The sequence below is a fragment of the Arachis hypogaea genome, chromosome 13 (assembly GCF_003086295.3).
Source record: "Arachis hypogaea cultivar Tifrunner chromosome 13, arahy.Tifrunner.gnm2.J5K5, whole genome shotgun sequence".
NCBI classification, from domain to species: domain Eukaryota; kingdom Viridiplantae; phylum Streptophyta; class Magnoliopsida; order Fabales; family Fabaceae; genus Arachis; species Arachis hypogaea.
In genome coordinates this window covers 97,921,532-97,949,302 of record NC_092048.1, presented here as the reverse complement: position 1 = coordinate 97,949,302, position 27,771 = coordinate 97,921,532, and the positions used below count along the sequence as shown (strand labels likewise).

Below are 27,771 nucleotides of genomic sequence, written 5' to 3'. Positions count from 1 at the left end.
CTTTGCTTTAAAGGTTAACTAAGAGAAATTAAGATTCAACTTTCATTATTTTTGAGAGAGATAACAAAGTTGGACTTCCAATTTCTCATACCTTGCCAAAAGCTTATTTTACAATTATTTATTTATTTTATTTATCATATAACATATTCCCACCTTACTTCCAAAACCCCAATTTACAAACTCATAACCAATAATAAGAACATACCTCCCTGCAATTCCTTGAGAAGACGACCCGAGGTTTAAATACTCGGTTATCAATTTTGAAGGGGTTTGTTACTTGTGACAACCAAAACGTTTGTACGAAGGGATTTCTGTCGGTTTAGAGACTATATCTACAACGCGACTGTTTTTATGACATTCTTTACTGGCAAAAATCCTAACGTTAATCGACCCTTACTCACGTAAGGTATTACTTGGACGACCCAGTGCACTTGCTGGTTAGTTGTGCAAATTTGTGAGAGATAGTAATATTGACATTGACATACACAATTTCGTGCACCATCGATCCCACAGAGATTGTCGGCTTGAAGCAGCTATGATTATTTTGTAAATCTTAGTCAGGAGATTAATAATAAGAGTGTTTTGGAATTAAACAGTACTTGTGATTCAGTAATGAGAAACAAGTTGAGGTTTTGGAGATGCTCTGTCTTCTGAATTTCTGCTTTCCTACTGTCTTCTTCTTCACGCACGCAGGTCTCTTTCGATGGCAAGCTGTATATTGGTGGATCACCATTGTCAATGGCTACCAGCCGTCCTCTCAGTGAAAAGGGTCCATGTACATGGCTAATCATCTGTCGGTTCTCACTAATGTTGGAATAGGATCCATTGATCTTTTTGCACACTGTCACTGCGCCCAGCATTCATGAGTTTGAAGTTCTTCACAGTCATCCCTTCCCGGATCCTACTCGAAATACCACAGACAAGGTTTAGACTTTCTGGATCTCAGGAATGCTGCCAATTGATTCTAGCTTATACCACCAAGACTCTGATCTCACGGAGTTGAATGATCTGTTGTCAGGAGAGCCAGTCAAACTCGTGAACTAGGAACCCAAGAGATATACATTCAATCTAAAGTAGAACAGAAGTGGGTGTCAGGCACGCATTCGTAGGTTGAGAATGGTGATAAGTGTCACGGATCATCACATTCGTCATGTTGAAGTACGAATGAATATCTTAGAATAGAAACAAGCGTGATTGAATGAGAAATAGTGGTAATTGCATTAATCCATCGAGACACAGCAGAGCTCTTCACCCCAACCATGGAGTTTAGAGACTCATGCCGTAGAGAATACAAGTTCTGATGTAAAAATGTCAGGCCGTCCATAGTAAGTCTCTAAAAGTAGTTTTTATACTAAACTAGTGACCTAGGTTTACAGAAAATGAGTAAACTAAGATAGATAGTGCAGAAATCTACTTCTCGGGCCCACTTGGTGTATGTTTGGGCTGAGCATTGAAGCTTTCACGTGCATAGGCTGCTCCTGGCATTTAACTCCAGCTTTTGTGCCAGTTTTGGCATTTAACGCCAAAATAGGGTAGAGACTTGGCGTTAAACGCTAGTTTGCATGATCTCAACTCGGGCAAAGTATGAACTATTATATATTATTGGAAAATCCAGGATGTCTACTTTCCAACGCAATTGAGAGCGCGCCAATTGGGCTTCTATAGCTCCAGAAAATTTATTTCGAGTGCAGGGAGGTCAGAATCCAACAACATCTGCAGTCCTTTTTCAGCCTCTGAATCAGATTTTTGCTCAGGTCCCTCAATTTCAGCCAGAAAATACCTGAAATCACAGAAAAACACACAAACTCATAGTAAAGTCCAGAAATGTTATTTTTGCATAAAAACAAATAAAAATATACTAAAAAGTAGCTAGATCATACTAAAAACTATATGAAATACCCCCAAAAAGCGTATAAAATATCCGCTCATCACAACAACAAACTTAAACTGTTGCTTGTCATCAAGCAACTAGATAAATAAAATAGGATAGAAAGAAAATCAAGAGGCAATAACATCTCAGAGTTTTATATGAAGCTCAAATTCTCATTAAATGAGCGGGACTATTAGCTTTTTGCTTTTGAACAGTTTTGGCACCTCAATTTATCCTTTGAAGTTCAGAATGATTGGCATCTATAGGAACTTAGAATTCAGATAGTGTTATTGATTCTCCTAGTTTAGTATGTTGATTCTTGAACACAGCTACTTTATGAGTCTTGGCCATGGTCCTAAGCACTTTGTTTTCCAGTATAACCACCGGATACATAAATGCCACAGACACATAACTGGGTGAACGTTTTCAGATTGTGACTCAGCTTTGCTGAAGTCTCCAATTAGAGGTGTCCAGAGCTCTTAAGCACACTCTTTTTTTGCTTTGGACCACGACTTTAACCACTCAGTCTCAAGTTTTCACTTGACACCTTCACGCCACAAGCACATGGTTAGGGACAGCTTGGTTTAGCCGCTTAGGCCAGGATTTTATTCCTTTAGGCCCTCCTATCCATTAATGCTCAAAGCCTTGGATCCTTTTTACCCTTGCCTTTTGGTTTAAAGGGCTATTGGCTTTTTTTGCTTGCTTTTTCTCTTTCTTTCTTTTTCTTTTTTTTTTTTTTGCCATTTTTTTCGCAAGCTTTGTATTCACTGCTTTTTCTTGCTTCAAGAATCAATTTTATGATTTTTCAGATTATCAATAACATTTCTCCTTTTTCATTATTCTTTCAAGAGCCAACAAATTTAACATTCATAAACTTCACTATCAAAATTTATGCACTGTTCAAGCATTCATTCAGAAGACAAAAAGTATTGCCACCACATATAAATAATTTGAATTTTTCTTATTAAGAACTCGAAAATAAAACTACCTCCTTATTCTAAAAAAAATCTGCTATTTTATTCATGTTTAATGATGATAAGAAAAATAAATTATAACTTACTTGGAGATAATAAAAATAAAAATAAAGATACTAATTACTATTATTCATGTGACTTCTAAGGTAGATCTCTAATAGCAAAAGTTATCACAGAGTTAAGATTAGGACTCAACAACCTTTATTTTGGGAGATGGATGCTCCTTCAATCTGTGGGGTGTCTGGCCCTTCAAGAGACAGCTTCTGGCGTTTCAGCTCCTGTAGCTCACGCCCTTACTTCTCTTGTTCCTTCAGCAGTTTGCAGAGCATGCTATTTTGAATTTGCTGTTCTTCTTTTAGTTGATCCATAGCTTCTTGTAGCTTGGTGACAAATGCTTCTAGGCGGGTCCAGTAGTCAATCTGAGGGATTTCTGGGAGGAACTCCTGTGCCCTCCTTTTGATGGAGTTATCTTGCACTTGTTGTCCTTCCATTGACTTTTTGGTGATTGGGTGCTCGACTGAGATATACTCATCCACTCCCATCTTTACCCCAACATCTTTACATAGCAGAGAGATTAGGCTTGGGTAAGCCAATTTGGTGTCAGTGGAGTTCTTGTTTGCAATTGTGTAAAGCTCACAAGAAATCATATGATGAATCTCCACTTCGTTTCCCAGCATAATGCAGTGGACTGATCTTTTGACAATGACTTCAGAGCGGTTACTGGTGGGCAGTATAGAACGCCCAATGAAGTCCAGCCAGCCCCTAGCAATTGGTTTGAGATCTCCTCTCTTGAGTTGATTTGGGACATCCTTTGTGTTGGTTATCCACTTGGTTCCAGGGATGCATATGTCCTCTAGAACTTGGTCCAAGCGCTTATCTAATCTCACCATTCTCCTATTAAAGGATTCTGGATCATCTTGTAGTTGAGGCAGCTTGAAGACCTCACTTATTTTGTCCAGGTGGAAGTAAATAATCTTCCCTCTGACCATGGTTCGAAAGGAATAGAAGGCGGTTTCAATCATTCTCTGCTTATCTGTTTGCCACAGATTTGAGTAAAATTCCTGAACCATGTTTCTACCTACCTTTGTCTTAGGGTTAGCTAGAATTTCCCAGCCCCTGTTTTGAATCTGCTCTTAGATCTCTGGATATTCGTCTTCTTTCAGATCGAATTTAACTTCCGGGATCACTGACCTTAGACCCATTATTTTGTGGTAATGGTCTGCATGTTGTTTGATTAAGAACCTCTCCTAATTCCAAAGTGGTTTTGGAGTGTTCTCTTTCTTGCCTCTTGAAGTGGTTTATTTTCCCTTAGGAGCCATGATCTTAGTGAATCTTAGCTTAGTGATCACAAAAAACACACCAAACTTAGAGGTTTGCTTGTCCTCAAGCAAAAGAAAGGAAAGGAGAGGAATAGAAGGAGAGTCAAATTCGAGTTATATAGGAGAGAGGGAGGCCGAATGTGAATTTATAAGGGAGGGGGCGGGTTCGAAAATTTTTGAAAAAAGATATGATAGAAGATACGATTTGTAAACGATAAATATGATATGAAAAAGATGAAATTTTAAAATTGAAAAGATATGAGAGATTTGAAAAAGATAAATCTGAATTTGAAAAGATAGTATGATGAGTTGAAAATGATTTGAGAAGAAATAAAAAAGATACATGAGTTTTGAAAAAGATTTGAAAAGAAATTGAAGAAGATTTAAGAAAGATTTTTAGGATTAAAGAAGAATTTATTTTTTATTTGTTTTTTTTTTTTTTTTTGAAATTGAAATTGAAAGATGATAATTTGTAACATGTTTATGCAAGAAATTTTGGATGTAACCATGAAAATTTGAAAAAAAATTGAGTTGGAAACAAAAATTCCTCCCTTCCACATTCCTGGCATTAAACGCCCAGAATGCCACCCATTCTGGCGTTTAACGCCTATTTGTTGCTTCTTTTGGGCGTTTAACACCCAGCTAGGTACCCTAGCTGGCGTTAAACGCCAGAAAGCCTTTATCACTGGGCGTTTTTCTAAACACTCAGGATGCTGCAATTCTGGCGTTTAACGCCCAGAAAGGTATCTTTACTGGCGTTAAACGCCCAAAATGGTGCCCATTCTGGCGTTTAACGCCCACAATATCCCTTACTGGCGTTTTTACGCCAGTGAGCTCCTTTTCTCTGCTTTATGCTCTGAATGCTTCTGTAACTCTGTGAACTCCTGCAATTGATAATTAACCTTGAAGATAATTTATATCAAAATCCTATAATTATTATTTGAATAACAAATAAACTTTGCTAATGGATGGGTTGCCTCCCAGCAAGCGCTTCTTTATTGTCTTTAGCTGGACCTTACTGAGCTTTTAATCTAGTCTCAGCTTTGAGCATTCTTGCTCAACATTGCCTTCAAGATAATGCTTGACTCTCTATCCATTAACAATAAACATCTTATTAGAATCAATATCTTGAAGCTCCACATAGCCATATGGTGACACACTTGTAATCACATATGGTCCCTTCCACCGGAATTTCAGTTTCCTGGGGAACAATCTGAGCCTAGAGTTGAACAGCAGAACCTTCTGTCCTGGCTCAAAGACTCTGGATGACAGTTTCTTATCATGCCACTTTTTTGCTTTTTCCTTGTAAATTTTTGCATTTTCAAAAGCATTGAGTCTGAACTCCTCTAGCTCATTCAACTGGAGCAATCTTTTCTCTCCAGCTAACTTTGCATCAAGATTCAAGAATCTAGTTGCACAGTAGGCCTTGTGTTCTAGTTCCACTGGCAAATGGCACGCTTTCTCATACACAAGTTGGTATGGAGAGGTCCCTATGGGAGTCTTGAATTCTGTTCTTGAACCGTCACTTATGTAAACCAAGTTTTTGGCGCCGTTGCCGGGGATTGCTTGAGTTTGGACAACTGACGGTTCATCTTGTTGCTTAGATTAGGTAACTTTCTTTTTGTTTTCTTTTCAAAAATTTTTCAAAAATATTTCTAAAATTTTCTCATCTGTTTTCGAAAAAAAATAATAATACAATATTTTCAAAAAAAAAATGTTTTCAAAAATAAATTATTCTATGGTTTCAGAATTTTTAAGAATGAATTCTAGCGTTTCATGAAGCATGTTGAAGCCTGGCTGGCTGTAAAGCCATGTCTCAATCCTTATACCCAAGAGAAGAGCTTCTTTATCTTTCTTAGCCAATTGGCTATTGAATGTAAGGAATGTCAGGCGTGTCATGTCTGAGTTACATACTAAAGCTTGGCTGGCTATTAAGCCATGCCTGACCCTTTGATTGGAGCTTTAGAGCATAAGATTCCTGGAATTCATATTAAAAATTTTGGAATCCTTTTTTTTCTTTTTCAAAAGAATTTTTCGAAAAATATAAAATAAAAATCCAAAAAAATTAGAAAATCATAAAAATAAAAAATATTTCATGTTTCTTGTTTGAGTCTTGAGTCATATCATAAGTTTGGTGTCAATTGCATATGCATCTTGCATTTTTTCGAAAATATCATGCATTCATAGTGTTCTTCATGATCTTCAAGTTGTTCTTGGTAAGTCTTCTTGTTTGATCTTGATGATTTTTTGTTTTGTGTCTTTTCATGTTTATCATATGCATTCTTGAATTCTTAGTGCGTAAGCATTAAAGAATTCTAAGTTTGGTGTCTTGCATGTTTTCTTTGCATTAAAAATTTTTCAAAATTGTGTCTATGATGTTCATCATGATCTTCATAGTGTTCTTGGTGTTCATCTTGACATTCATAGCATTCTTGCATGCATTCATTGTTTTGATCTAAAAATTTCATGCATTGCATAATTTTCATGTTTTCATAAAAATTCAAAAATCAAAAAAAAAATATCTTTCCCTTTTTCTCTCATCAAATTCGAAAATTTGAGTTGACTTTTTCAAAAATTTTTAAAATAAAGTTGTTTCTTATGAGTCAAATCAAATTTTCAATTTGAAAATCTTATCTTTTTCAAAATCTTTTTCAAAAATCAAATCTTTTTCAAATTTCTTAGTTATTTTCAAAAATTCCAAAAATCTTTTTCAAAAATCTTTTTCTTATTTTTATATAAAATTTTCGAAAATAACTAATCAATTAATGTTTTGATTCAAAAATTTGAAGTTTGTTACTTGCTTGTTAAGAAAGATTCAAACTTTGAGTTCTAGAATCATATCTTATGATTTCTTATGAATCAAGTCATTAATTGTGATTTTAAAAATCAAATCTTTTTCAAAACTAATTTTATCATATCTTTTCAAAAATATCTTCCTATCTTATCTTTTTCAAAAATATCTTCTCAAAATATCTTTTCTAACTTCCTAACTTCTTATCTTTTCAAAATTTGTTTCAACTAACTAACTAACTTTTTGTTTGTTTCTTAACTTTTTCAAAACTACCTAACTAACTCTCTCTCTCTCTAATTTTCGAAAATATCTCTCCCTTTTTCAAAAATTTCTTTTTAATTAACTAATTATTTTTTTTTTGAATTCAAAAATTTTCGAAAAATACTAACTAATTTTCAAAAACCAATTTTCAAAAATCACTAACTCTTTTTCAAAATAATTTTCGAAAATTATTCCTCCCCCATCTCATTCTATCTATTCATTCATGTCCTAACATCTCATCTCACATTCCAATCCTCACAGTTGTGTTTCTTCCTTTACCTCACATCCTTTATCTCCCCTTCTTCTTCTACTTACAAAGGGATCCCTATACTGTGGTATAAAGGATCTCTATTATTATTATCATTTTTCTGGCCATTCTTCCTTGTCATATGAGCAGGAGCAAGGATAAGAACATTCTTGTGGAAGCAGATCCAGAACCTGAAAGAACTCTGAAGAGAAAATTAAAAGAAGCTAAAATACAACAATCCAGAGATAACCTTTCAGAAATTTTCGAACAGGCAGAGGAGATGGCAGGCGAAAATAATAATAATGAAAGGAGGATGCTTGGTGACTTTACTGCACCTAATTCCAATTTACATGGAAGAAGCATCTCCATTCCTGCCATTGGAGCAAACAACTTTGAGCTGAAACCTCAATTAGTTTCTCTGATGCAACAGAACTGCAAGTTTCATGGACTTCCATCTGAAGATCCTTTTCAGTTCTTAACTGAATTCTTACAGATATGTGATACTGTTAAGACTAATGGAATAGATCCTGAAGTCTATAGGCTCATGCTTTTCCCTTTTGCTGTAAGAGACAGAGCTAGATTGTGGTTGGATTCTCAACCCAAAGACAACCTGAACTCTTGGGATAAGCTGGTCACGGCTTTCTTAGCCAAGTACTTTCCTCCTCAAAAGCTGAGCAAGCTTAGAGCTGATGTTCAAACCTTCAGACAGAAAGAAGGTGAATCTCTCTATGAAGCTTGGGAAAGATACAAACAGTTGACCAAAAAGTGACCTTCTAACATGCTTTCAGAATGGACCATCCTGGATATATTCTATGATGGTTTATCTGAGCTATCAAAGATGTCACTGGACACTTCTGCAGGCGGATCCATTCACCTAAAGAAAACGCCTGCAGAAGCTCAAGAACTCATTGACATGGTTGCTAATAACCAGTTCATGTACACTTCTGAAAGGAATCCTGTGAGTAATGGGACGCCTATGAAGAAGGGAGTTCTTGAAGTTGATACTCTGAATGCCATATTGGCTCAGAATAAAATATTGACTCAGCAAGTCAATATGATCTCTCAGAGTCTGCATGGAATGCAAGCTGCATCCAACAGTACTCAAGAGGCATCTTCTGAAGAAGAAGCCTATGATCCTGAGAACCCTGCAATAGCAGAGGTGAATTACTTAGGTGAACCTTATGGAAACACCTATAACTCAACATGGAGAAATCATCCAAATTTCTCATGGAAGGATCAAAAGCCCCAACAAGGCTTTAATAATGGTGGAAGAAACAGGTTTAGCAATAGCAAGCCTTTTCCATCATCAACTCAGCAACAGACAGAGAACTCTGAACAAAATGCTTTTAATTTAGCAAATCTAGTCTCTGATCTATCTAAGGCCACTGTAAGTTTCATGAATGAAACAAGGTCTTCCATTAGAAATTTGGAAGCACAAGTGGGCCAGCTGAGTAAAAGGATCACTGAAATCCCTCCTAGTACTCTCCCAAGCAATACAGAAGAGAATCCAAAAGGAGAGTGCAAGGCCATTGACATAAGCGCCATGGCCGAACCTGTGAGGAGAGGAGAGGACGTGAATCCCAAGGAGGAAGACCTCCTGGGATGTCCAGTGATCAATAAGGAGCTTCCCTCTGGGGAACCAAAGGACTCTGAGGCTCATCTAGAGACCATAGAGATTCCATTGAACCTCCTTATGCCCTTCATGAGCTCTGATGAGTATTCCTCTTCTGAAGAGAATGAGGATGTCACTGAAGAGCAAACTGCCAAGTTTCTTGGTGCAATCATGAAGCTGAATGCCAAATTATTTGGCATTGATGCTTGGGAAGTTGAATCTCCCTTGTTCATCAATGAACTAAGTGATCTGGATCAACTGACATTGCCTCAGAAGAGACAGGATCCTGGAAAGTTCATAATACCCTATACCATAGGCACCATGATCTTTAAAGCTCTGTGTGACCTTGGTTCAGGAATAAACCTCATGCCCCTCTCTGTAATAGAGAAACTGGGAATCTATGGGGTGCAAGCTGCTAAAATCTCACTAGAGATGGCAGACAGCTCAAGAAAACAGGCATATGGACAAGTAGAGGATGTATTAGTAAAGGTTGAGGACCTTTACATCCCTGCTGATTTCATAGTCCTGGATACTGGAAAGGAAGAGGATGAATCCATCATCCTAGGAAGACCTTTCCTGGCCACAGCAAGAGCTGTGATTGATGTTGACAGAGGTGAAATATTCCTTCAATGGAATGAGAACTCCCTTGTGTTTAAAACTCAAGGATCTCCCTCTGCAACCATGGAGAGGAAGCAGAAAAAGCTTCTCTCCAAGCAGAGTCAACCAGAGCCCCCACAGTCAAACTCTAAGTTTGGTGTTGGGAGGCCACAACCAAACTCTAAGTTTGGTGTTGAACTCCCATATCCAAACTCTAAGTTTGGTGTTGGAGAGTCTCAACAAAGCTCTGCACATCTGTAAGGCTCCATGAGAGCCCAGTGTCAAGCTATTGACATTAAAGAAGCGCTTGTTGGGAGGCAACCCAATGTTTATCTAATTCTTATTTTTATTGTTTTTCATGTTTTCTTAGGTTCATGATCATATGGAGTCACAAAATAAATATAAAAATTGAAAACGGAATCAAAAACAGCAGAAGAAAAATCACACCCAGGAGGAGCATCTGTCTGGCGTTCAAACGCCAGAACAGAGCATAGTTCTGGCGCTGAACGCCCAGAATGGGAGCATCCTGGCGCTGAACGCCCAGAACAAGCATGGTTCTGGCGTTCAACGCCAGAAATGGCAGCAAAGGGGCGTTGAACGACCAAAATGGGCACCAACCTGGCGCTGAACGCCCAGAGTTGTGTGCAAGGGCATTTTACATGCCTAAATTGGTGCAGGGATGTAAATGCCTTGACACCTCAGGATCTGTGGACCCCACAGGATCATCTCAGGATCTGTAGACCCCACAGGATCCCCACCTACCTCATCATCTCTCTTCCCATTCATGATCATCCCTTCTACTTTCCATTTACCACTCACATCCATACACCCACTACCTTCAAAATTCAACATCTCTCTCCCACCCAATCCCACCCATATGGCCGAATACAAACTCCCATCCATCTCCTCCATATCTTCTTCTTATTCTTCTATTCTTTCTTCTTTTGCTCGAGGGCGAGCAACATTCTAAGTTTGGTGTGGTAAAAGCATAGCTTTTTTGTTTTTTCCATAACCATTGATGGCACCTAAGGCCAGAGAAACCTCTAGAAAGAGGAAAGGGAAGACAAAAGCTTCCATCAAGGGTCTATAGCTCAGTGGTAGAACATTTGACTGCAAATCAAGAGATCCCTGAGATACCTCAGGGGATTCATTTTCTTCCACACAATTATTGGAAGCAACTAAGGGTGGAACATCAGGAGCACTCCATCATCCTTCATGAAATCAGAGAAGATCTAAAAGCAATGAAGGAGGAGCAGCAAAGACAAGGAAGAGACATAGAAGAGCTCAAGTACATCACTAAGGTGGACTCATTCCTTGTTCTTACTTTCTCTGTTTTTTTTTCGTTTTATATGTTATGTGCTCATCCATGTTTGTGTCTTCATTACATGATCATTAGTAGTAGTAACTCTGTCTTAAAGTTATGAATGTCCTATGAATCCATCACCTCTCTTAAATGAAAAATGTTTTAATTCAAAAGAACAAGAAATACATGAGTTTCGAATTTATCCTTGAACTTAGCTTAATTATATTGATGTGGTGACAATGCTTCTTGTTTTCTGAATGTATGCTTGAACAGTGCATATGTCTTTTGAAGTTGTTGTTTAAGAATGTTAAATATGTTGGCTCTTGAAAGAATGATGACTAGGAGACATGTTATTTGATAATCTGAAAAATCAAAAAAATGATTCTTGAAGCAAGAAAAAGCAGCAAAGAACAAAGCTTGCAGAAAAAAAAAATAGGCGAAAAAAAAAATAGAAAGAAAAAGAAAAAGCAAGCAGAAAAAGCCAATAACCCTTAAAACCAAAAGGCAAGGGCAAATAAAAAGGATCCCAAGGCTTTGAGCATCAGTGGATAGGAGGGCCTAAAGGAATAAAATACCGGTCTAAGCGGCTAAACCAAGCTGTCCCTAACCATGTGCTTGTGGCGTGTAGGTGTCAAGTGAAAACTTGAGACTGAGCGGTTAAAGTCAAGGTCCAAAGCAGAAAAAAAAAGAGTGTGCTTAAGAACCCTGGACACCTCTAATTGGGGACTTTAGCAAAGCTGAGTCACAATCTGAAAAGGTTCACCCAATTATGTGTCTGTGACATTTATGTATCCGGTGGTAATACTGGAAAACAAAGTGCTTAGGGCCACGGCCAAGACTCATAAAGAAGCTGTGTTCAAGAATCATCATACTGAACTAGGAGAGTCAATAACACTATTCGAAATCTGAAGTTCCTATAGATGCCAATCATTCTGAACCTCAATGGATAAAGTGAGATGCCAAAACTATTCAAGAGGCAAAAAGCTATAAGTCCCGCTCATATGATTGAAGCTATGTTTCATTGATAGTTTGGAATTTATAGTATATTCTCTTCTTTTTATCCTATTTGATTTTCAGTTGCTTGGGGACAAGCAACAATTTAAGTTTGGTGTTGTGATGAGCGGATAATTTATACGCTTTTTGGCATTGTTTTTAGTATGTTTTTAGTAGGATCTAGTTACTTTTAGGGATGTTTTCATTAGTTTTTATGTTAAATTCACATTTCTGGACTTTACTATGAGTTTGTGTGTTTTTCTGTAATTTCAGATATTTTCTGGCTGAAATTGAGGGACTTGAGCAGAAATCAGATTCAGAGGTTGAAAAAGGACTGCTGATGCTGTTGGATTCTGACCTCCCTGCACTCAAAGTGGATTTTCTGGAGCTACAGAACTCGAAATGGCGCGCTTTCAATTGCGTTGGAAAGTAGACATCCAGGGCTTTCCAGAAATATATAATAGTCCATACTTTGGCCAAGAATTGACGACGTAAACTGGCGTTCAACGCCAGCCTTCTGCCCAAATCTGGCGTCCAGCGCCAGAAAAGGATCCAAAACCAGAGTTGAACGCCCAAACTGGCACAGAAACTGGCGTTCAACTTCACAAATGGCCTCTGCACGTGCAACACTTAAGCTCAGCCCAAACACACACCAAGTGGGCCCAGGAAGTGGATTTATACATCAAATACTTACTCATGTAAACCCTAGTGACTAGTTTATTATAAATAGGACCTCTTACTATTGTATTAGGCATCTTTGGATTATCTTATGATCCTTTGATCACGTTTTGGGGGCTGGCCATCTCGGCCATGCCTGGACCTTCACTTATGTATTTTTAACGGTAGAGTTTCTACACTCCATAGATTAAGGTGTGGAGCTCTGCTGTTCCTCAAAGATCAATGCAAAGTACTACTGTTTTCTATTCAATTCTTCTTATTTCGCTTCTAAGATATCCATTCGCACCCAAGAACGTGATGAAGGTGATGATTGTGTGTGACGCTCATCATCCTTCTCCCTTATGAACGCGTGCCTGACAAACACTTCTGTTCTACATGAATTAAGCTAGAATGAGTATCTCTTAGATCTCCTAACCAGAATCTTCGTGGCGTAAGCTAGAATGATGGCGGCATTCAAGAGAATCCGGAAGGTCTAAACCTTGTCTGTGGTATTCTAAGTAGGATTCAATGATTGAATGACTGTGACGAGCTTCAAACTCGCGAGTGCTGGGCGTTAGTGACAAACGCAAAAGGAGGGTGAATCCTATTCCAGCATGATCGGGAACCGACAGATGAATAGCCGTGCCGTGACAGGGTGCGTGAGCATATTATTCACTGAGAGGAGGGGATGTAGCCACTGACAACGGTGATGCCCTTGCATAAAGCCAGCCATGGAAAGGAGTAAGACTGATTGGATGAAGATAGCAGGAAAGCAGAGGTTCAGAGGAACGAAAAGCATCTCCATTCGCTTATCTGAAATTCCTACCAATGATTTACATAAGTATCTCTATCCCTATTTTACTATATAATATTCGAAAACACCATTATCACTTTATATCTGCCTGACTGAGATTTACAAGGTGACCATAGCTTCCTTCATACCAACAATCTCCGTGGGATTCGACCCTTACTCACGTAAGGTATTACTTGGACGACCCAGTGCACTTGCTGGTTAGTTGTATCGAAGTTGTGAAAATCATGAATTAAGATCAGAGCACCAAGCTTTGGAGCCATTACCAGGATTTGTTCGAGCCTGGAGATCACAATTTCGTGCACCAATGCCTATAGAGCATCATCCAAACTTCTTGCCCAATCCCTTCTGCGGTTACTCACAGTCCATTCCAGGATTCTTTTAAGTTCTCTATTTGAGACTTCAGCCTACCCATTTGTCTGGGGATGATACGGAGTCGCCACTTTGTGGTTAATTCCATATCGGACCAGAGCGGAGTCAAGCTGTTTATTACAGAAATGAGTGCCCCCATCACTGATCAGTATCCTAGGGACACCGAACCTGCTGAAGATATACTTCTGGAGGAACTTCATCACTGTCTTAGTATCATTGGTGGGTGTTGCAATTGCCTCCACCCACTTAGATACATAATCTACTGCCACCAGGACATAAGTGTTTAAGTAAGATGGTGGGAAAGGCCCCATGAAGTCAATACCCCATACATCAAACAACTCAATCTCTAAGATCCCTTGTTGTGGCATGGCATAACCGTAAGGCAGATTGCCAGCTCTTTGGCAACTGTCACAGTTACGTACAAACTCTCGGGAGTCTCTGTAAATAGTGGGCCAGTAGAAGCCACATTGGAGGACTCTTGTGGACGTTCGCTCACTTCCAAAATGGCCTCCATATTGTGATCCATGGCAATTCCATAAGATCTTATGTGCCTCTTCCTTGGGCACACATCTACGGATTATTCCGTCTGTACATCTCTTAAAGAGATATGGTTCATCCCATAAGTAGTACTTTGCATCAGAAATCAATTTCTTTATTTGCTGCCTACTGTACTCTTTGGGTATGAATCTTACAGCCTTATAGTTTGCAATGTCTGCAAACCATGGTGTTTCCTAAATGGCAAATAGTTGCTCATTCGGAAATGTTTCAGAGATCTCAATAGAGGGGGAGGACGCCCCTTCTACTGGTTCTATCCGGGACAGATGATCAGCCACTTGGTTCTCTGTCCCTTCTTTGTCCCTTATTTCTATATCAAACACTTGCAGAAGCAACACCCATCTTATGAGCCTGGGTTTTGAATCTTGCTTCGTAAGTAGATATTTAAGAGTAACATGGTCAGTGTACACAATCACTTTTGATCCTACTAAGTATGATCTAAACTTGTCAATGGCATAAACCACTGCAAGCAGCTCTTTTTCTATGGTTGTGTAATTTTTCTGTGCATCATTTAAAACACGGCTAGCATAATAAATAACATGCAGAAGCTTGTTATGCCTCTGTCCCAATACTTCACCAATGGCATGGTCACTAGCATCACACATTAGTTTGAACGGTAATGTCCAGTCTGGTGCAGAAATAACTGGTGCTGTGACTAGCTTAGCTTTCAGAGTTTTAAACGCCTGTAGACACTCTGTGTCAAACACAAATGGCGTGTCAGCAGCTAGCAGATTGCTCAGAGGTTTTGCAATTTTTGAAAAATCCCTTATAAACCTCCTATAGAACCCTGCATGCCCTAGAAAGCTTTTGATTGCCTTAACATTGGCAGGTGGTGATAATTTTTCAATTACCTCTACTTTAGCTTGATCCACCTCTATTCTCTTGTTTGAAATTTTATGCCCAAGGACAATTCCTTCAGTCACCATAAAGTGACATTTTTCCCAGTTTAAAACTAGGTTGGTCTCTTGGCACCTTTTTAGAACAAGTGCTAAATGGTCAAGGCAGGAGCTGAATGAGTCTCCAAATACTGAGAAGTCATACATGAAGACTTCCAGAAATTTCTCTACCATATCAGAGAAGATAGAGAGCATGCACCTCTAAAAGGTTGCAGGTGCATTGTACAGACCAAAAGGCATCCTTCTGTAGGCAAATACTCCAGAAGGACATGTGAATGTTGTTTTCTCTTGGTCCTGAGGATCTACTGCAATTTGGTTGTAACCTGAATAGCCATCAAAAAAGCAATAGTATTCATGACCTGCTAGTCTCTCTAGCATCTGGTCTATGAATGTAAAGGAAAGTGATTCTTCCTAGGGGCTGTATTGAGCCTTCTGTAGTCAATACACATACGCCACCCTGTAACAGTTCTTATAGGAACCAGTTCATTCTTTTCATTATAAACTATTGTCATGCCTCCCTTCTTGGGGACAACTTGGATAAGGCTCACCCAGGGGCTATCAGAAATAGGATAAATAATCCCAGCCTCCAGTAACTTGGTGACCTCTTTCTGTACCACCTCTTTCATGGCTGGATTTAGCCGCCTCTGTGGTTGAACCACTGGCTTAGCATCGTCCTCCAATAGGATCTTGTGCATGCATCTTGCTGGGCTGATGCCCTTAAGATCACTTATGGACCACCCAAGAGATGTCTTGTGTGTCCTTAGCACTTGAAGTAGTGCTTTATCTTCATGTGGATTTAAAGCAAAGCTTATGATCACCGGAAAAGTGTCACCTTCTCCCAGAAATGCATATTTCAGGGATGGTGGTAGTGGTTTGAGCTCAGGTTTAGGAGGTTTCTCCTATTCCTGAGGAATTTTTAGAGGTTCTTTTATTTCCTCTTATTCCTCTAGATCAGGCTGAACATTTTTAAAGATGTCTTCTAACTCTGATTCGAGACTCTCAGCCATGTTGATCTCCTCTACCAGGGAGTCAATAATATCAATACTCATGCAGTCTTTTGATGTGTCTGGATGCTTCATTGCCTCAACAGCATTCAGCCTAAACTCATCCTCATTGACTCTCAAGGTCACTTTCTCTTTTTGGACATCAATGAGGGTTCGTCTAGTTGCTAGGAAAGGTCTTCCTAGAATGAGAGTTGCACTCTTGTGCTCCTCCATTTCTAGCACTACAAAGTCAGTGGAAAGGCAAATGGCCCAATTGTAACAATCATATCCTCAATTATGTCTGATGGGTATATAATGGAGCCATCAGCAAGTTGAAGACAGATCCGGGTTAGTTTGACCTCTTCAATCAAGCCAAGCTTTTTGATAGTGGATGCAGGGATTAGGTTGATACTTGCCCCAAGATCACATAGAGCTGTCTTGGTACAAGTACCCTCTAATGTGCATGGTATCATAAAGCTCCCAGGATCCTTAAGCTTTTCTGGTAAGCTCTTTAAAATGACTGCACTGCACTCTTCAGTGAGTAAGACTTTTTCAGTTTCCCTCCAATCCTTCTTATGACTTAAGATCTCTTTCATGAACTTAGCATAAGAGGGTATTTGCTCAAGTGCCTCTGCAAATGGAATCTTGATTTTAAGAGTCCTGAGATAGTCTGCAAAATGGGCAAATTGTTTATCCTATTCCGCTTGGCAGAGTTTCTGAGGATAAAGCATCTTGGCTTTGTATTCTTCAACCTTAGTTGCTGCAGGTTTATTCCCTACAGAGGTGGTTGGAGAAGCCTTCTTAGAGGGGTTACCATCAGCACTTGCAGGTGTCTGATCCCTCATTGGCGTTTGAACGCCAGGCTTGGGGTTGGATGGGCGTTTAACGCCAGATTCCCTCCCCTTTCTGGCGTTTGAATGCCAGAACTGGACATGGACTGAGCGTTTAACGCCAGTTTTTCACCCTTTTCTGGCATTTGAACGCCAAAGTTATTCCTCTCTAGACTCTTACTGTCCTCAGAGGGATTTTGGGTAGCAGGTTGCTCGTCCTCTGTCAGCTGTTCTTTTCTTGGCTTTCTGCTGCTTTGAGTTGAGGTATTCAATATTTTTCCACTTCTTAATTGAACTGCTTGGCATTCTTCTGTTATCTATTTTGATAGCTGCTATTTTGTTTGATTCAATTGTGATTCCATATTGATAGCGGATAATTTATACGCTTTTTGGCATTGTTTTTACATAGTTTTTAGTATGATTTAGTTACTTTTTAGTATATTTTTATTAGTTTTTAAATAAAAATCACATTTCTGGACTTTACTATGAGTTTGTGTGTTTTTCTATGATTTCAAGTAATTTCTGGCTGAAATTGAGGGACTTGAGCAAAAATCAGATTCAGAGATTGAAAAAGGACTGCAGATGCTGTTGGATTCTGACCTCCCTGCACTCAAAGTGAATTTTCTAGAGCTACAGAAGTCCAAATGGCACGTTCTCAATTGCGTTGGAAAGTAGACATCCAGGGCTTTCCAGAAATATATAATAGTCCATACTTTGCCCGAGTTTAGATGACGCAAACTGGTGTTCAACGCCAGCCTTCTGCCCTATTCTGGAGTTAAACGCCAGAAACAGGTTGCAAAGCAGAGTTAAATGCCAGAAACAGGTTACAAACTAGCGTTTAACTCCAAGAAAGACCTATACACGTGAAAGCTTCCATGCTCAGCCCAAACACACACCAAGTGGGCCCGAAAGTGGATTTCTGTATCATTTACTCATTTCTGTAACCCTAGCAACTAGTTTAGTATAAATAGAACTTTTTACTATCATGTTAGGGATCCGATCTTTGATAAGTCTTATGCTATCTTAGACCTTTATGGGGGCTGGCCATTCGGCCATGCCTGGACCATTATCACTTATGTATTTTCAACGGTAGAGTTTCTACACACCATAGATTAAGGTGTGGAGCTCTGCTGTTCCTCATGAATTATTGCAAAGTACTATTGTCTTTCTATTCAATTCAAGCCTATTTCTTCTCTAAGATATTCATTCGCACACAAGAACATGATGAATGTAATGATTATGTGACGCTCATCACCATTCTCACTTATGAACGCGTGTCTGACAAACACTTCCGTTCTACATGTAAACAAGCTTGAATGTGTATCTTTAAGCCTCCTTATCTACGATCAGAGTCTTCGTGGTATAGGCTAGAATTATTGGCGGCCATTCTTGAGATCCAGAAAGTCTAAACCTTGTCTGTGGTATTCTGAGTAGGATCTGGGAAGGGATGGCTGTGACGAGCTTCAAACTCGCGAGTGTTGGGCGTAGTGACAGACGCAAAAGGATTACTGAATCCTATTCCAGCAGGATCGAGAACCGACAGATGATTAGCCGTGTGGTGACAGCGCATCTTGGACCATTTTCACTGAGAGGACGGGAAGTAGCCATTGACAATGGTGATGCCCTACATAAAGCTTGCCATGGAAAGGAGTATGAAGGATTGGATGAAGACAGTAGGAAAGCAGAGGTTCAGAAGGAACTAAGCATCTCCATACGCTTATCTGAAATTCTCACCAATGAATTACATAAGTATCTCTATCTTTATTTTATGTTTTATTTATCTTTTAATTATTAAAACTCTATAACCATTTGAATCTGCCTGACTGAGATTTATAAGGTGACCATAGCTTGCTTCAAGCCAACAATCTCCGTAGGATCAACCCTTACTCACGTAAGGTTTATTTCTTGGACGACCCAGTGCACTTGCTGGTTAGTTGTGCGAAATTGTGACAAAGAATTAAGATTATGAACGTGCGTATAAAGTTTTCGACGCCGTTACCAAGGAATGAACGATCACGATTTTGCCACACCACATATCCTTGTTAGCATTTTTGGTTTCTTGTAGCATCTCCTTAAATTCTTCTAACTGCCTTGTTATAGAAGATAGTTGCTGATTGAGTTCATCAACTTGTTCCTGAGGACTAAAGTCAGTTGATACTGCCTTAGCATCTACTTTCATGGAGGACTCACTACTTATATACAGATGCTGATTTCTAGCAAGTGTATCGATAAGCTCTTGAGCCTCTTCAATAGTCTTTCTCATGTGTATAGATCCACCAGCTGGATGGTCTAGAGATATCTAAGCTTTTTCTATAAGCCTGTAGTAGAAGATGTCTAACTGCACCCACTCTGAAAACATTTCAGAGGGGCATTTCCTTAGCATCCCTATGTACCTCTCCCAGGCGTTATAAAGGGATTCATCATCCTCTTGTTTAAAGCCTTGGATGTCCAGCCTTAGATGTGTCATCCTTTTTGGAGGGAAATATTGATTTAGGAATTTGTTTGATAACTGTTTCCATGTTCTTATGCTTGCTGTGGGTTGGTTATTTAACCACCCCTTAGCTTGATCTTTTACAGCAAATGGAAACAGTAATAGTCTGTATATATCCTGATCTACCTCTTGTCATGCACTGTGTCAGCAATTTGCAAGAAGTGCATCAGAAACTCAGTAGGTTCTTCCTGTGGAAGACCGGAATACTGGCAATTTTGCTGCACCATGACAATGAGCTGAGGATTTAGCTCAAAACCGCTTGCTTTGATGGGAGGTATACAGATACTACTCCCGTATGCAGCGGTAATGGGGTTAGCATATGACCCCAGAGTCCTTCTGGACTGTTCATTTCAAACTTCATTTATGATCTCACAGAGTTGAATGCTCTATTGTCAAGAGAGCCAGTCAAACTCGTGAACCAGGAACCCAAGAGATATACATTCAATCTAAGGTAGAACGGAAGTGGGTGTCAGGCACGCGTTCATAGGTTGAGAATAGTGATGAGTGTCACGGATCATCACATTCGTCATGTTGAAGTATGAATGAATATCTTAGAATAGAAACAAGCGTGATTGAATGAGAAATAGTGGTAATTGCATTAATCCATCGAGACACACCAGAGCTCCTCACCCCCAACCATAGAGTTTAGAGACTCATGCCGTAGAGAATACAAGTTCTGATGTAAAAATGTCAGGCCATCCACAGTAAGTCTCTAAAAGTAGTTTTTATACTAAACTAGTGACCTAGGTTTACAGAAAATGAGTAAACTAAGATAGATAGTGCAGAAATCCACTTTCGGGACCCACTTGGTGTGTGTTTGGGCTGAGCATTGAAGCTTTCACGTGCATAGGCTGCTCCTGGCATTTAACTCCAGCTCTTGTGCCAGTTTTGGCGTTTAACGCCAGAATAGGGTAGAGACTTGGCGTTAAACGCCAGTTTGTGTGATTTCAACTCCGGCAAAGTATGGACTATTATATATTGCTGGAAAGCCCAGAATGTCTACTTTCCAACACAATTGAGAGCATGCCAATTGGCTTCTGTAGCTCTAGAAAATCTATTTTGAGTGCAGGGATGTCAGAATCCAAAAGCATCTGCAATCCTTTTTCAGCCTCTGAATCAAATTTTTGCTCAGGTCCCTCAATTTCAGCCAGAAAATACCTAAAATCATAGAAAAACACACAATCTCATAGTAAAGTCCAGAAATGTGATTTTTCATAAAAACTAATAAAAATATACTAAAAAGTAGCTAGATCCTACTAAAAACTATATGAAAATACCCCCAAAAAGCGTATAAAATATCCACTCATCACCTATGATGTGTTTGTGCTAAGGAGAGGCTTGAGCAAGTAAGCCCTTAGGGGTGTTTCAACACCTAGCATCTTGAACTAACTGGGGGGGAATGCTGGCTGAAAGCTTACTTTAAAGAGTTGCCTTAACACATAGCATTTAGCCTCAACAAACAATAAATCTCAATCAAAAGAAAGAGAGCAAGAAAGATTGAGGACCGAACAATAACAAGTCTCATTTTTTTGTGTAATTCAAGTAAGGATCCAAAGGAGTGTTGATATCTCAGCAACAGAATAAAAGTCTCTAAGATACCATGCATGAAAACCCCATTAAATCAACATTGAATGTCTTCCAATAAAGGCTATACCTCTCTCTGTTTTCATTCATTCTGCTTATATTTTACTGCTTGCTTGAGGACAAGCAAGATTTAAGTTTGGTGTTGTGATGACAAGTCATCTTAGGCTAGTTTCACAAGCCTTTTTCATCTATTTTACTTGGTTTTCATGCATTTCTTAGGCAATAAGTAAGTGTTTGGATGAGAAATTCATGCTTGTCTTGATTCAATCAAACATTGTTAATTTTATGCATTTTCATGAGATTTATGCAAGATTTAGTTGATGTTATGAATGATACAAAATCTTATGGATTTTTCAAGGCTTTGATGCATGTCTTTGGTTGATGATAGGTGAAGTGAAGCAGAGGAATGGCAAGAAAGAAACAGAGAAGGTAACGTTGGAGCCAAAGTTGGTGGCCCAACATTACCTCAAACATTGATGATGGGAGGCAAGCAACGTTGGAAGTTGAAGGCAACGTTAGGCAAAAAAGGGTGTCAATGTTGGAGGGAACGTTGGTGAACCAACATTACCTCCAGCGTCTTCGATAAAAGCTAAAAATTGAAGTTGGAAAAATTGGCATCGACGCGTACGCGTGGACGAGGCATACGCGTCGGCGTGGGAAAATAGCAATCCACGCGTACGCGTGGGAGATGCGCACGCATGGAAAGGCCAACGTTGGAGGTAACGTTGGTGATCCATGATGTTCAGGAGGATGCTCGGTAAAGATTTTCTCAATAAAGTTGCGTTGCAAGTATAGCTCTACCAACAACAATCCTCGAGGATCAAATTTAGAGAGGGATTTGGTTGTCACAAGTTCAACCCCAATAGAAATAACCGAAGTATTCAAACATTAGGTCGCCTCACAAGGAATGGGCAAACATGTGCTTCAATATTGGTTAGAATTCCGGGGTTGCAAGTCATGAGCAAGAAAATAAAATGGGAATCTTAACAAGCAAGAAATCTTAAAATGCAAGAAATTAATTCAAATAACTAAGCAAGACATGAGCAATTCCAAACTAACAAGTAGCATCTAATATGATTCTATTCTAAACTAAACAAGTAACTATATCTAAGTCAAGTAATCAAGAATTTGGGTTTTCAATAGGAATGATAAAAGCAACTCTTGGCTAGGCATGGAAATTGGGGTCACCATCCTTGTCTAATAACCATATCTTGACAATTATGAGGAACCAAACTCGTTAAGTCTACTTCTATACTTGAAGTACGTCAAATGGTTTGGTCAACATCAACCCATAAGTTCTAACCTTACTACTAATTGACTTAATAGAAGGTTAGCGTCAATGGTTATCAAATTGACCACTAAGGGCTCCCAAATCATCAAATCCATTAGACCCAATGACTTAAGTTTACCAAATTCCCTTAGCCTAGAACAAGAGTGAAAAGAACTACTCCATAATCAAGGTAAACAATTCATCAAACACTTAGTAAGCATTAATAAAAGACATGTTCAAATTGTAATTAAATTAAAATTAACAAGTACCCACTAACAATTATCAACATACAATCATTCAAACAACACAATTAATCATAGAAATCAACAATGTAACACCAACAAAGCAAGATTCACAACATTCATGAAATAGGTATAAGATGACAATTGATAAGAATTCATAAAACTAACACAAGATCTAAGAAAAATTATACTAAGGAATTCAAATTAAACTATCAAAACTAGTAATTAACAAGATCCAATTCAGAATTCAACAAGGGAAGATCAAATTAAAACTAGATCTAGAGAGGAACAAGGGTTTCTCTCTCTAGAAGAACAAAGAACCAAAAAAACTAGCCAAAATTGTGTCTTAGTGTAAAATGATTGATCCCCCCATTTTCCCCTAGCATCCTTGGGTCTTTTCCATGCAGAAACAGCTTGAAATTGGAACTCATCAGCCTCAAAAATCGCCAGGCACGATTTCCTTTAATGAGGTCACGTGCAGCTTCCTGCGCGTGTGCGCCATGCGTGTGTGCGCGCCGATTGCCTTTGTGATCCACGCGTGCGCGCCAAGTGCGCGTGCGCGTCGATAGGAATCTTCTGATCCGCGCGGATGTGTCCATCCTTGCGCACCACTTCCAGCCGTCCTCATCCACACGTGCGCGTGGAGTGCGCATGCGCGCCAATGCTGATTTTTCCAAAATTCAAATCTTCATGTTCTTCCCTTTTGTGCATGCTTTCTTCCTCTCTTCTAGGCCATTCCTACCCTATAGTTCCTGAAATCACTCAACAAATACATCACGGCATCGAATGGCAATAGAAGAGGATTAAAATATGGCAATTTTAAGGCAAAATAAGCATGTTTTTTTATCATGGAGCAATATTAGGAAGTGAACACAAAACCATGCATTTCTTGTGAATAAGTGTGAGAAATATTGACAAAATCCCCAAATTCTACACAATATAAACCACAAAATTGGGGTTTATCAATCCAACACTAGCTCCAACATCTGCGACAAAATCTTTTTGGAAAAATTGACTGTGACGCGTACGCGTCCATGACGCGTACACGTGAGAGGCGAACTATAGCAGTTAACGCGTATGCATGGATGACGCATACGCGTGGAAATGGAAAAATGGCAAGTGATGCGTACACGTGGGCGACTCGCACGCGTGAATTCGAAAATTTATAGCCTTCACGCGTACGTGTGAGCCACGTACACGCGTGACTTTGTAAACGTTGGTGCTCCAACATTGAGTCAAATGTTGCAAGGAACGCCCAGAACTCCTTTTTCTTCAAGTAATGTTTGACCCAATGTTTATACACAAACGTTGCCACCAACGTTGAGGCCAACTTCAATACAAAATACACCCATGCAAACTTGTGAACATTAGTTTGCCAACGTCCTTATCAGCAACAGTTAGAGCCACTCTCAGCTAGCTTCAATCAAGGCCAAGGCCCACATCCAAGTACATTGAAGACCCATTTTGGGATGAGAAGAGGAGTATAAATAGAAGAATATTAGAAGATGAAAAAAGGAGGACGGATAGGAAGGCAAGAGTAGTAGCAGTAGGAGTAGGAGTAGAATAGCATAGCTCTCTTGGAGGATTAGAGACTCCAGAGAGCTTAGCTTAGGATTTTAGTTTGATACACTTTTTTTTCTCTTCTACACTTTTACATTTTAGCTTGTATTGAACTTTATTTTACCTTATGCAATTTAAATTTCCTGCACTTTTATTCTTCTGCAATTTTACATTTCCGCTCATATTCAGTTTAATTTACTTTCATGCACTTTAGTTTCTCTTCAATTTTTCTTAGAGCAATGATCAATTAAACTCCACTTCATTAGGGGAGGAGCTCTATTATAATTCACATGATTAAGTGAATTTCTCTTTCTTCTCAATTCATTTGGGTATAATTCACATGATCAATCTGTTGAATGCTTGTGTGAGCCTCAGAAGGAAAATCGTGAGCATTAGAATTGAGGCTCTATCCTTCACAACTCTCTTTATCAACACCATTCGGGAGGAATTGAGATCTTGAGAGATTGTGTGGCTTATAGATGAGAGACATGTACTTAACCTCTTCTCATGACAATTAGATCAAGGAATTGGCAAGATTGATTATGATTAGAGAGATTGGATTGCCAAGGAATTGGGATCCAATCAATTTCAATCCACCATAGATCTACTCATATGATTGAGAAAGAAGTTGAAACCTATTTGATTCTTGATGGATTATGATATCTCAAATCCCTAATGAATCTTATTCTCTGTTATTTTTCATTTTTATTGCTTTGAGCTTCTTTTAGTATTCTATCAATTTACTTCCATCACTTTACATTTCTCGCAATTTATTTTCTGTTGATCCAATTTCACTCAATTCACTAACTGTCAGCTTAACTAGATTCATCACCATACTAAAATTGCTTGATCCATCAATTCTTGTGGGATCGACCTCACTTTTGTGAGTTTTACTACTTGATACGACCCAGTACACTTGCCGGTTAGTTTATGTGGAATCAATTTTCCCTCATCAGTTGTCTCATGTATCGCTCACTGAGCTTGATGTCAAAAGAAAAAGAAAAGGAAGTGATGTATTGCATGAAAAATAGAGTTTGTATCAAAGAGTAGTCTTATTTACTTAAATGTGGTGGTATTATTTGTGATTTTGAATACTTGATATGAACAATGCATATTTGAATTTGAATCAAAGGATGTTGATGTATGAGAAACAGGAATTTAGAGAACTATTATGAATTCTCTGAAGTAAAGAAAAGATTAATCCTTGAAGTAAAAGAAATAGCAAAAGAAAAATAAAAGCAAGGTCCAAGGCTCTGAGCATCCATGACTAGGGAGGTTAGACATGATTAAAAGCTCAAAGAGTTGTTTCCCTAGCCATATGCTTGTGGTATAAATGTGTCAAGTAATCCTTGAGACAGAGCACTAAAAGTCGAGATCAAGTGCATTCAACAGAGTATGCCAAAGGCTTTGAGCACCACTGTCTGGGAGTAACTAAAAGAAAAATCAAAACCAAAAGAGAGTTCTCCAGTTAAGTGCTTGTGGTGTTTTTGTATCAAGTAAAGCTTGAGACAAAGCATTTAAAGTCACGGCTAGACTCAAGGTGCAAAGCACCAAAGAAAAGAGAATGAAAGAAAATTTGTTGTGTTCAAAGATTAACCGAAGGTAAAAAGGCTAGAGAATTCATAATATAATCCAGATTCTAATTCCAAATGACAGTGACATTCCTCTGATTCAAAGGATAGTGAGATGCCAAAACTATTCAGGATTGTAGTGTATAAACCCATAAACCACACTTTAAGAAGAGACATGAGCTTAATTGAACACTCACTTCTCATGCAAATTCACATCTTAAGTTTATATTAATTTTGGTTGCTTAAGGACAAGCAACAATTCAAGTTTGGTGTTGTGATGCGTGAGCATCTTTTCTATCTTTTCCTAGTGAATTTGTATTCAAATTGTTAAGTTTAATCAAGATTTAAATATCTTTTAGCCACTATGAATGCTACTTTGAGTCGTGTGCAATTCTGTTTATTTCAGGTAGCATTCGGATGGATTTGATGGAGTTTTTGTAGAAGAAGAGGAAGAAAGTAGATGATGCTGTCAACCCTGACCTCCTTACACTCAAACAGTAAAGAAATCAAACACAAATTTCATTAAGGGAAAATAAAAGAAACAAGAGTGCATCAACAACAAAGTAAACAAATACAAGGAGTGGAATACTAAACTAGGAAAATAAAGGTAAAGAAACAAGAAATGATAAAAGAAAAGTAAATCAAAGCATGAAGTAAACCTAGATCTAAAGAAATCCTAATCTACATCTAACCTAATTCTAGAGAGAAGAGAGAGCTTCTCTCTCTAAAAACTAACTAAAGCACGGTCAAAAACTAAACTCATTGCCCCCCCCCCCTTTGACCCCTCATGAATTCTGCAAGTAATAGCCTTAGAAATGAGTTGGATTTGGGCCTGGGAAGCTCAAAAATCGCCCCCAGCCTTTTCACTTTAATGAGGTCATGTGCGAGCTGCGATGCATACGCATCGGCCACAAGTACGCGTAGCCTGGACAACCTCATTTTCACGCGTGCGCGTCTGTCATGCATGCGCGTCAATGTATGCACTCCAAATCCTTGATTTTCCATGAATTCTCCACTTTGCATGCTTTTCTCTTCACTCCTTTGATCCATTCCTAGCCCTTTCAACCTGAAATCACTAACACACATATCAAGGCATCGAGTGGAGTCAAGGTGAATTAAAATTAATCAATTAAAGGCCTAAAAGCATGTTTTCACTCTTAAGCACAAATTAGGAGAAAGTCATGAAACCATGCCATTTCATTGAATAAATGTGAAAAAAGTTGATAAAATCCCCCGATTAACCACAAGATAAACCACAAAATTGGGGTTTATCATGCGGAAAAATTAACATCCGCATAAACTACCGGCAACTATACCGGTTCGCATCAAGTAGTGAAACTCACAAGAGTGAGGTCGATCCCACAGGGATTTATGGATCAAGCAACTTTAGTGAGGTGATGAGTCTAGTCAAGCTAACAGTTGATGAATTGAGTGAAATTAGATCAACAAAAAGTAAATTACAGAAATTTAAAGTGCGGAAAGTAAATGGAAAAATGTAAATTGTGGAAACGTAAAGGACAAGAAGCTAAAGAAGGGAAACTTAAAGTGCAAGAAACTTAAATGAGCTGAAATCTAAATAACAAGCAAGAATCTAAATGATAACGGAAAGTAAATTGCATGAAAAGTAAAGGGAATTTGGGTGCTGGAAATTAAAGAAAGCAGTAAATCAAAGCAATTAAAGTGAACTCAAGGACAATTAAAATGAAGAACAACAAAGAGAAAGATTCATTAGGGATTGGAGATATCATAATCCATCGTGAATCAATGGGTTTTAACTCCCTTCTCAATCATATGAAGTAGATCTATGACGGATTGTAATTGATTGGGTCCCAATTTGTTGGCAACCGAATCTCTCTAATCACAATCAATTTGCCAATTCCTTGATTCAATTGTCATGAAAAGAGGTTAAGTGCTTATCTCTTATCCATATGCCACACAAATCCTTAAGACCTCAATTCCTCCCGAATGGTGTTGGTCAAGAG

The 27,771-nt window shown here is 38.7% G+C and overlaps 1 non-coding gene across 1 annotated transcript; it reads right to left on the bottom strand.

Moving 5' to 3' along the window:
• Positions 1-8,138: 8,138 nt before the first annotated feature.
• On the bottom strand, positions 8,139-8,246 carry LOC112739663 (small nucleolar RNA R71). Its single transcript, XR_003170597.1, has one exon. It is a non-coding gene; the product is annotated as a small nucleolar RNA R71 (small nucleolar RNA).
• Positions 8,247-27,771: the final 19,525 nt, after the last annotated feature.